Here is a 10,192-nt window from a genome sequence, read left to right as displayed (position 1 = left end):
GGGGGAGGGGGGGAGGGGGGGCAGGAGATGCTTGTTGGCATGACAGTTCATCACTCACATACTCATTAGCCATTGTTTTCCAGTCCCATGGGGCACTGTTCTGGGCTTTGGGATCCAGCATGAAACAAAACAGACAATCCCTGCCCTGGTGGAGCATATATTCTTGTGGGAGGAAGGAGTCAAAAAGATAACATTAATAACAAAAGTGCACATCGAACATCCGATGATGCTACGTGCTATAAGGAAAACCAAAGCAGGAGAGAGGACGGGGAAGGTGAGGGTGGGGCTGAGGCCACAGTTTCACAGATGGTGGCTGGGGAAGGCTCACAGAGGAGCCAGGTTTGAGCAGAGCCCTGCAGGGGGGTGAAGGAGGGAGCCATGCAGACAACTGGGAGAAAAGCCTTCCAGAAAGGAAGCAGAAGGAATAAAGGGGCTAAGGAGAAGGTGCTGGGAGGCTCAAGGAACCTCAGGAGGCCAGTGTGGCTGGAGCAGAGCTAGGCAGGGGGCAACAGTAGAAGCTGAGTCCAGCTAGGTGACAGGGCATCTGCTCCTGGGCCACTGTGAGCTCTGGGGCTTGTGCCCTGAGGGAGAGTGAAAGCCACCGGAGGTCATGTGTGGCGTCAGAGGATCCCATTTGTCCGCTATGGTTTTCTCCCCACTTGATTATAAATAAGGTGAGAGCAGGGACACTGTCTAGGTATCCATTCATTCATTCACTCACTCATTCATTCCTTTATTCAGTAAACATCCGCTCAATACCTACTATGTGCCAGGTGCTAGGAGCTCACTATCTAGTGGAAAAGAAAGAGAAGTAAAGCACAGATGTCAGTGCCATGTGGTATAAGAATTCCAGAGACAGCCCCAAATGCCCTCACCCCCTCCAGAAAGGACAGCAGTGCGAGTCCTCCAATCCAGTGGCTCCAACTGGCTCCAAGCCCAGGATCTCGGGTCTCTCAGGTTGATCCAGATATATCTCCTTATGGTCCCACAGCCTAGAGCCAAAGGATGTATTTACCCCTCACCGATATGCTTAGTAAGCAGTGTGGCTGGGAGAACAGGATAGCACTACACACTTCCCCTTTGGAAGAGGGGAGCAGGGAGGCAGCATTCACTGGCCACCAGTGCCTGGTGCCTGTGCCATCACTGGACTCCTGCCCCAGCCGGGGTGGGGTGGGCGAGGTTCCATGGCCAGTTCTCCAGCTACCCGTGATCTGAGTTTGAGAGTGGAGGTTTCTTCATGATCCTCCATGGCCATGCCTGGCATGGGATGGGGTAGGAAAAGGGAGTGACCTAGATTTCTCTTCTGGGGGCCATACTTTTTGTTTATTTTCATCCTCCCAGCTTCTTGCCCAGGGTCTTCACAAACTAGACTTTCAGTAAATAATCTGTTCATTTAACACTAGTGGCATGTGCATAGGACACTGCCTGTGAGACCCAGGGCAGGGGTCTGCTTCAGGCTGTGGAGCACGGGGGAGGGCACTAGGGGTGACCCCTGGATTTGTCACCTGGAGGACCAGCAGGGTGGGACTTCCCCCCTCTGCAACAGGCAGCACAGAAGAAGCAGCTGCTTTGGGGACGGATGAAGAATTCATTTTGAGGCATTGAGTTAGAGGTAGCCACTGGGACACTCAAAGGCCTGGAAGTCTCAGAATCAAAGACCAGGGCCAAAGGGAAAGGAGAGTTCAAGAGCTGGAGGGAAATGAGCTGTGGTGTGGGTCTGTGGATAGATATCAGGTAGAAGAGCTCAGGGCAGTGACTGGGGTGAGGCCAGAGAGGGACTGGATAGAGAAGTCACATCCTACCCTGCCTCGGTATGTTTCAGCTCTAAACCCCGGGGATGCTGGGTCAACGTGAAAGCAGAGCTGAGACCTCTAGGAGGGAGCAGACCCTTGTGCCCTTCTTCACAAGGTGTGTCACAGGTGAAGGGTCTAACCTCGGAGGAGGGTTGGACCATCAGAGGCCATGGGTCTGAGGGAGGGAGAAGCAGACGCATCTTTGAGGATGTCTAGCTCAGTTTTGAGGTCCTGAGAGGAACTTCTCTAGAGATGCTCTTCCACAGCCTTCTCTGTGGCCCTGGAGAAGCTTTGAATGAGGCGCAGGAAGGCAGCAGGCTGGGGATGGGGACAGTGTCAGAACCATTCCTTCCCCTTCCTGGCACCAGTTAGAATGGGCATCATCAGACAATCTACAAACAACAAATGCTGGAGAGGGTGTGGAGAAAAGGAAACCCTCTTGCACTGTTGGTGGGAATGTAAATTGATACAGCCACTGGGGAGAACAGTATGTAGGTTCCTGAGAAAACTGAAAATAGAGTTACCATATGACCCAGCAATCCCACTACTGGGCATAGGTGGTGCTCAGCGGTGTTTTGCTGAATGAATGGGTGGATGAATGAATGAGCAAGTGGAGTCAAGCCTCTGTAAACAAATGAATGAATGATCAGGTGATCCTTGGAACTTGCAGAAAGGTGTCCCAGTGCCCGGTAGCTGGTGGCTCTCGATCAATGTTTACTGGGCGATGGGTGAGTGTGGGTTGAGAGCTAAGAGGTTTCCTGAGCCCACAGCGTGGCCATAAGTCCTAAATAAATAACCATGGTTATTTCCTTCAGTTGACTGGCAGGGTAATTCATTGGCATACTCTCTCTTTGGGAGCTTCTGCAATTGTTTTTCTTATTTTAGCTCCTCCACCACCAGCTGGAGGCCGCTTTCCATTTGCCTGACCCCGGGCTGGGTGGAAGTGGGGGGCAGAGTTAGCACCCACTCTTTTCTCTGGTGGGAAGGGCACAAAGGAACCCTCATCCTCACTCTCACAGTTAACAGCTTGGGTCCTTCTAGCAATCCAGGGTTCAAGCCAGAACCTTCCTCTCTCTCTCCTCCCCTCTCCCTCCTTCCTTCACTCCTTCTCTCTATTTTATTTTTAGATGTCCTTACCTTTTTTTTTGAATTTTATTTATTTTTTTATACAGCAGGTTCTTATTAGTTATCCATTTTATACATATTAGTGTATATATGTTAACCCTAATCTCCCAATTCATCCCACTACCAACACCCCCGCCACTTTCCCCCCTCAGTGTCCATACGTTTGTTCTCTGCATCTGTGTCTCAGCTTCTGCCCTGCAAACTGGTTCATCTGTACCATTCTTCCAGGTTCCACACACATGCGTTAATATACGATATTTGTTTTTCTCTTTCTGACTTACTTCACTCTGTATGACAGTCTCTAGATCCATCCACATCTCTACAAATGACCCAGTTTTGTCCCTTTTTATGGCTGAGTAATATTCCATTGTACCACATCTTCTTTATCCATTTGTCTGGCGATGGGCATTTAGGTTGCTTCCATGACCTGGCTATTGTAAATAGTGCTGCAATGAACATTGGGGTGCATGTGTCTTTTTGAATTATGGTTTTCTCTGGGTATATGCCCAGTAGTGGGAGTGCTGGGTCATATGGTAACTCTATTTTCAGTTTTCTCAGGAACCTCCATACTGTTCTCCACAGTGGCTATATCAATTTACATTCCCACCAACAGTGCAAGAGGGTTTCCTTTTCTCCACACCCTCTCCAGCATTTGTTGTTTGTAGATTGTCTGATGATGCCCATTCTAACTGGTGTGAGGTGATACCTCATTGTAGTTTTGATTTGCATTTCTCTAATAATTAGTGATGTTGAGCAGCTTTTCATGTGCCTCTTGGCCATCTCTATGTCTTCTTTGGAGAAATGTCTATTTAGGTCTTCTGCCCATTTTTCGATTGGGTTTTTTTTTTTTTTTAATATTGAGCTGCATGAGCTGTTTATATATTTTGGAGATTAATCCTTTGTCCATTGATTCGTTTGCAAATATTTTCTCCCATTTGGAGGGTTGTCTTCTCATTTTGTTTGTAGTTTCTTTTGCTTTGCAAAAGCTTTTAAGTTTCATTAGATCCCATTTGTTTATTTTTGTTTTTATTTCCATTACTCTAGGAGCTGGGTCAAAAAAGATCCTGCTGTGGGCTTCCCTGGTGGCGCAGTGGTTGAGAGTCTGCCTGCCGATGCAGGGGGTGATTGGCCATCTAAAAGGGGCGGGCAGTCTTGGAGGACTGAGCTCTTAACCAGTGGGATCTGACAGTAGTGTCAGAATTGAGTTACCTTGTAGGACACCTGATCATTGTCCTCTGAGAATTGAGGAATTGCTTGGTGGTGATGGAAAACACACACTGGAGCTGTCCATCCTGTTCCCTTACTGTTAGCGTCTTACATTTAGGTCTCTAATCCATTTTGAGTTTATTTTTGTGTATGGTGTTAGGGAGTGTTCTAATTTCATTCTTTTACATGTAGTTGTCCACTTTTCCCAGCACCACTTATTGAAGAGACTGTCTTTTCTCCATTGTATATCCTTGCCTCCTTTGTCATAGGTTAGTTGACTGTAGATGCGTGGGTTTATCTCTGGGCTTTCTATCCTGTTCCATTGACCTATATTTCTGTTTTTGTGCCAGTACCATATTGTCTTGATTACTGTAGGTTTGTAGCATAGTCTGAAGTCAGGGAGTCTGATTCCTCCAGCTCTGTTTTTTTCCCTCAAGACTGCTTTGGCTATTCGGGGTCTTTTGTGTCTCCATACAAATTTTAAGATTTTTTGTTCTAGTTCTGTAAAAAATGCCATTGGTAATTTGATAGGGATTGCATTGAATCTGTAGATTGCTTAGGGTAGTAGAGTCATTTTCCCAATATTGATTCTTCCAATCCAAGAACATGGTATATCTCTCCATCTGTTTGTATCATCTCTAATTTCTTTCATCAGTGTCTTATAGTTTTCTGCATACAGGTCTTTGTCTCGCTAAGTAGGTTTACTCCTAGGTATTTTATTCTTTTTGTTGCAGTGGTAAATGGGAGTGTTTCCTTAATTTCTCTTTCAGATTTTTCATCATTAGTGTATAGGAATGCAAGAGATTTCTGTGCATTAATATTGTATCCTGCAACTTTACCAGATTCATTGATTAGCTCTAGTAGTTTTCTGGTGGCATCTTTAGGATTCTCTATGCATAGTATCATGTCATCTTCCAACAGTGACAGTTTAATTTCTTCTTTTCCAATTTGTATTCCTTTTATTTCTTTTTCTTCTCTGATTCCGTGGCTAGGACTTCCAAAACTATGTTGAATAATAATGGTGAGAGTGGACATCCTTGTCTTGTTCCTGATCTTAGAGGAAATGCTTTCAGTTTTTCACCATTGAGAATGATATTTGTCTTATACGGCCTTTATTATGTTGAGGTAGGTTCCCTGTATGCCCACTTCCTGGAGAATTTTTTTCATAACTGGGTGTTGAATTTTGTCAAAAGCTTTTTCTGCATCTTTTGAGACGATCATATGGTTTTTCTTCTTCAATTTGTTAATATGGTTTATCACTTTGATTGATTTGCATGTATAGAAGAATCCTTGTAGCCCTGGGATAAATCCCACTTGATCATGGTGTATGATCCTTTTAACGTGTTGTTGGATTCTGTTTGCTAGTATTTTGTTGAGGATTTTTGCATATACATTAATCAGTGATATTGGTCTGTGATTGTCTTTTACGCTACTATCTTTGTCTGGTTTTGGTATCAGGGTGATGGTGGTTTCATAGAATGAGTTTGGGAGTGTTCCTTCCTCTGCAATTTTTTGGAAGCGTTTGAGAAGGATGGGTGTTTGCTCTTCTCTAAATGTTTGATAGAATTCACCTGTGAAGCCATCTGGTCCTGGACTATTGTTTGTTGGAAGATTTTAAATCACAGTTTCAATTTCATTACTTGTGATTGGTCTGTTCATATTTTCTATTTCTTCCTGGTTCAGTCTTGGAAGGTTATACCTTTCTAAGAATTTGTCTATTTCTTCCAGGTTGCCCATTTTATTGGCATCGAGTTGCTCTTAGTAATCTCTTAGGGTCTTTGTATTTCTGTGGTGTCTGTTGTAACTTCTCCTTTTTCATTTCTAATTTTATTGATTTGAGTCCTCTCCCTCTTTTTCTTGATGAGTCTGGCTAAAGTTTTATCAATTTTGTTTATCTTCTCAAAGAACCAGCTTTTAGTTTTATTGATCTTTGCCATTGTTTTCTTGATTTCTATTTCATTTATTTCTGCTCTGATATTTATGATTTCTTTCCTTATGTTAACTTTGGGTTTTGTTTGTTCTTCTTTCTCTAGTTCCTTTAGGTGTAAGGTTAGGTTGTTTATTTGAGATTTTTCTTGTTTCTTGAAGTAGGCTTGTCTTGCTATAAACTTCCCTCTTAGAACTGCTTTTGCTGCATCCCATAGGTTTTGGATCATCGTGTTTTCATTGTCATTTGTCTCTAGGTATTTTTTTATTTCCTCTTTGATTTCTTCAGTGATCTCTTGGTTATTTAGTAATGTATTGTTTAGCCTCCATGTGTTTGTGTTTACTATGTTTTTTCCCTGTAATTGATTTCTAATCTCATAGCATTGTGGTCAGAAAAGATGCTTGATATGATTTCAATTTTGTTAAATTTACTGAGGTTTGATTTGTGACCCAAGATGTGATCTATCCTGGAGAATGTTCCGTGTGCAGTTGGGAAGAAAGTGTAATCTGCCGTTTTTGGATGGAATGTCCCATAAATATCAATTAAATCTATCTGGTCTATTGTGTCATTTAAAGCTTGTGTTTCCCTATTAATTTTCTGTTTGGATGATCTGTCGATTGGTGTAAGTGAGGTGTTAAAGGTCCCCCACTATTATTGTGTTACTGTCGATTTCCTCTTTTATAGATGTTAGCAGTTGCCCTATGTATTGAGGTGCTCCTATGTTGGGTGCATATAGATTTATAATTGTTATATCTTCTTCTTGGATTGATCCCTTGTTCATTATGTAGTGTCCTTCCTTGTCTCTTGTAACATTCTTTATTTTAAAGTCTATTTTATCTGATGAGTATTGCTACTCCAGCTTTCTTTTGATTTCCATCTGCATGGAGTATCTTTTTCCATCTCCTCACCTTCAGTCTGTATGTGTTCCTACATCTGAAGTGGGTCTCTTGTGGACAGCATATATATTGGTGTTGTTTTTGTATCCATTCAGTGAGCCTGAGTCTTTTGGTTGGAACACTTAATCCATTCACTTTTAAGGTAATTATTGATATGTATGTTCCTATTACCATTTTCTTAATTGTTATGTGTTTGTTTTTGTAGGTCCTTTTCTTCTCTTGTGTTTCCTACTTAGAGAAGTTCCTTTAGCATTTGTTGTAGAGCTGGTTTTGTGGTGCTGAATTCTCTTAGCTTTGGCTTGTCTGTAAAGCTTTTGATTTCTCCATCAAATCTGAATGAGATCCTTGCTGAGTAGAGCAATCTTGGTTGTAGGTTCTTCCCTTTCATCACTTTAAATATGTCATGCCACTCCCTTCTGGCTTGTAGAGTTTCTGCTGAGAAATCAGCTGTTCACCTTATGGGAGTTCCCTTGTATGTTATTTGTTGTTTTTCTCTAGGTGCTTTCAATAATTTTCCTTTGTCTTTAATTTTTGCCAATTTGATTACTATGTGTCTTGGCGTGTTTCTCCTTGGGTTTATCCTGTCTGGGACTCTCTGTGCCTCCTGGACTTGGGTGGCAATTTCCTTTCCCATGTTAGGGAAGTTTTCGACTATAATCTCTTCAAATATTTTCTCAGGTCCTTTCTCTCTCTCTTCTCCTTCTGGGACCCTATAGGATCCCAGAGATCTCTTAGGCTGTCCCAGAGATCTCTTAGGTTGTCTTCATTTCTTTGCATTGTTTTTTCTTTATTCTTTATCCTGTTCCGTGGCCGTGAATTCCACCATTCTCTCTTCGAGGTCACTTATCTGTTCTTCTGCCTCAGTTATTCTGGTATTGATTCCTTCTAGTGTATTTTTCATTTCAGTTATTTTATTATTCATCTCTGTTTGTTTGTTCTTTAATTCTTCTAGGTCTTTGTTAAACATGTCTTACATCTTCTCGATCTTTGCCTCCATTCTTCTGAGGTCCTGGATCATCTTCACTGTCATTATTCTGAATTCTTTTGCTGGAAGGTCGCCTATCTCCACTTCATTTAGTTGTTTTCCTGGGGTTTTATCTTGTTCCTTCATCTGGTACATAGACCTCTGCCTTTCGTCTTGTCTGTCTTTCTGTGAATGTGGTTTTTGTTCCACAGGCTGCAGGATTGTAGTTCTTCTTGCTTCTTCTGTCTGCCCTCTGGTGGATGAGGCTATCTAAGAGGCTTGTGCAAGTTTCCTGATGGGAGGGACTGGTGGTGGGTGGAGCTGGCTGTTGGTCTGGTGGGCAGAGCTCAGTAAAACTTTAATCCACTTGTCTGCTGATGGGTGGGGCTGGGTTCCCTCCATGTTGGTTGTTTGGTCTGAGGCCACCCAACACTGGAGCCTACAGGCTCTTTGGTGGGGCTAATGGCAGACTCTGGGAGGGATCACGCCAAGGAGTACTTCCCAGAACTTCTGCTGCCAGTGTGCTTGTCCTCACAGTGAGCCACAGCCACCCCCCGCCTCTGCAGGAGACCCTCCAACACTAGCAGGTAGGTCTGGTTCAGTCTCCTATGGGGTCACTGCTCCTTCCCCTGGGTCCCGATGTGCACTACTTTGTTTGTGCCCTCCAAGAGTGGAGTCTCTGTTTCCCCCAGTCCTGTTGAAGTGCTGCAGTCAATTCCCACTAGGCTTCAAAGTCTGATTCTCTAGGAATTCCTCCTCCCATTGCTGAACCCCCAGGTTGGGAAGCCTGACGTGAGGCTCAGAACCTTCACTCCAGTGGGTGGACTTCTGTGGTATAAGTGTTGTGTTCTCCAGTTTGTGAGTCACCCACCCAGCAGTTATGGGATTTGATTTTATTGTGATTGTGCTGCTCCTACTGTCTCATTGTGGCTTCTCCTTTGTCTTTGTATGTGGGGTATCTTTTTTGGTGAGTTCCAGTGTCTTCCTGTCGATGACTGTTCAGCAGTTAGTTGTGATTCTGGTGCTCTCGTAAGAGGGAGTGAGTACGTCCTTCTACTCCACCATCTTGAACCAATCCCCTCCTTCCACTCATTCTCTCTTTCCTGCAATGGATTGCGAGTCTATGGGGACTCTGACCCATCTGTCCAGTCCCTGGCATGGCACCAAATAAGAATATCACAGTGTGGCAGTGCAGCTGTTGTCACCATCCTGAGTATGTGTGTGGCACAGGGCTGGGCCCAGTACACATGAGGAAACCTCCCTCACTGGCTCTGACCTCAGGGACTGGCTCCTAGGAGGCATGAACACTACAGAGAGGCAGCCCTAGGAGACAGGCACTCCCCAGAACCTTTGCATTCCTGTCCCATGAGGCTGGGAGCTAGGCTCTCAGGGGAATGTGGAGGCCCTGGGCTGCTGGTGGATCACCCAACACATCCATCTCCTCTCCACAGGTCAAGCTGTCTTCTTGGAACTGTCCCTCTAGAGACTAGGCCTCTGATGGAGTTCTCACGCAGGGGTTCTGTGCCTGGACAACTCTCACCTGCCTTCCTGCTGCCCCTGCGGGCCCACAGCTCCTGCCCGGGCTGCTGGTCAAGTGGAAGGGGCGGAGTCGAGATGCGCTCACCCTTGATGATATTTCCAGGCAACATCCGGCTGGCAGTGCGTTTCAGATAATGAGATGTCAGGATCCATCCACTCATCCGTGCATCTCAGATGTATCTTTCCCCAGTGCCTTTCATTGGGGGACTTTGGGAGCACAAAGCAGGGTGTGGCTAAGAGGAGGGAGGCTGGGCCATGGCATCTGTCATCCATCACTCCCCAGCACTTAGCACCAGGGTGCCCAGGAGGTCTGACGTGAGCTATTTCAGCAGCAAACGCAAGTCCCAGAGAAGATGCATCACTGCCTGTGCACTTGCATCCTAGCAGCTCTGGCATTAGCCTGTGACGGCCCGCCTGACCTCACAGGTGGTTCTCTGGGCAGCAGCTTGTCCCAGCATTGGATGTTTTACTGATCAGGCACCTCCTTCATGCCTAGCCCAGTGTCAGGCCCAAGTTTATCCCTAGGAGACTGTCAATCTGCAGGTTGCTTGGTGACCTCTCAGGACACCTCATCTTGGGGGTCAGGTGCCCTCCAGGTGTCACCATCTCCATATCCAGCGAAGAGCCCTGATCAAGAGCGTGGGCTTCAGAGTCAGAACAACCATTTTGACTCCAGAAACCTGTGACTTACTAGCTCTGACCTTGAGTTTTTTATTAACAGGCTTTATTTTTTAAGAGCGGT

At 45.0% G+C, this 10,192-nt stretch overlaps 1 protein-coding gene across 1 annotated transcript in view; it reads left to right on the top strand.

Moving 5' to 3' along the window:
• Positions 1-10,192, top strand: part of GALNT16 (polypeptide N-acetylgalactosaminyltransferase 16) — a 99,192-nt gene that overhangs the window by 60,077 nt on the left and 28,923 nt on the right. The window lies entirely within an intron of this gene.

This window comes from Lipotes vexillifer, unplaced genomic scaffold (genome assembly GCF_000442215.2).
Source record: "Lipotes vexillifer unplaced genomic scaffold, Lipotes_vexillifer_v1.1 scaffold197, whole genome shotgun sequence".
Taxonomy (NCBI): Eukaryota; Metazoa; Chordata; class Mammalia; order Artiodactyla; family Lipotidae; genus Lipotes; species Lipotes vexillifer.
Note: the sequence above shows the minus strand (reverse complement) of the source record. Positions and strands in the feature narration are given on the sequence as shown.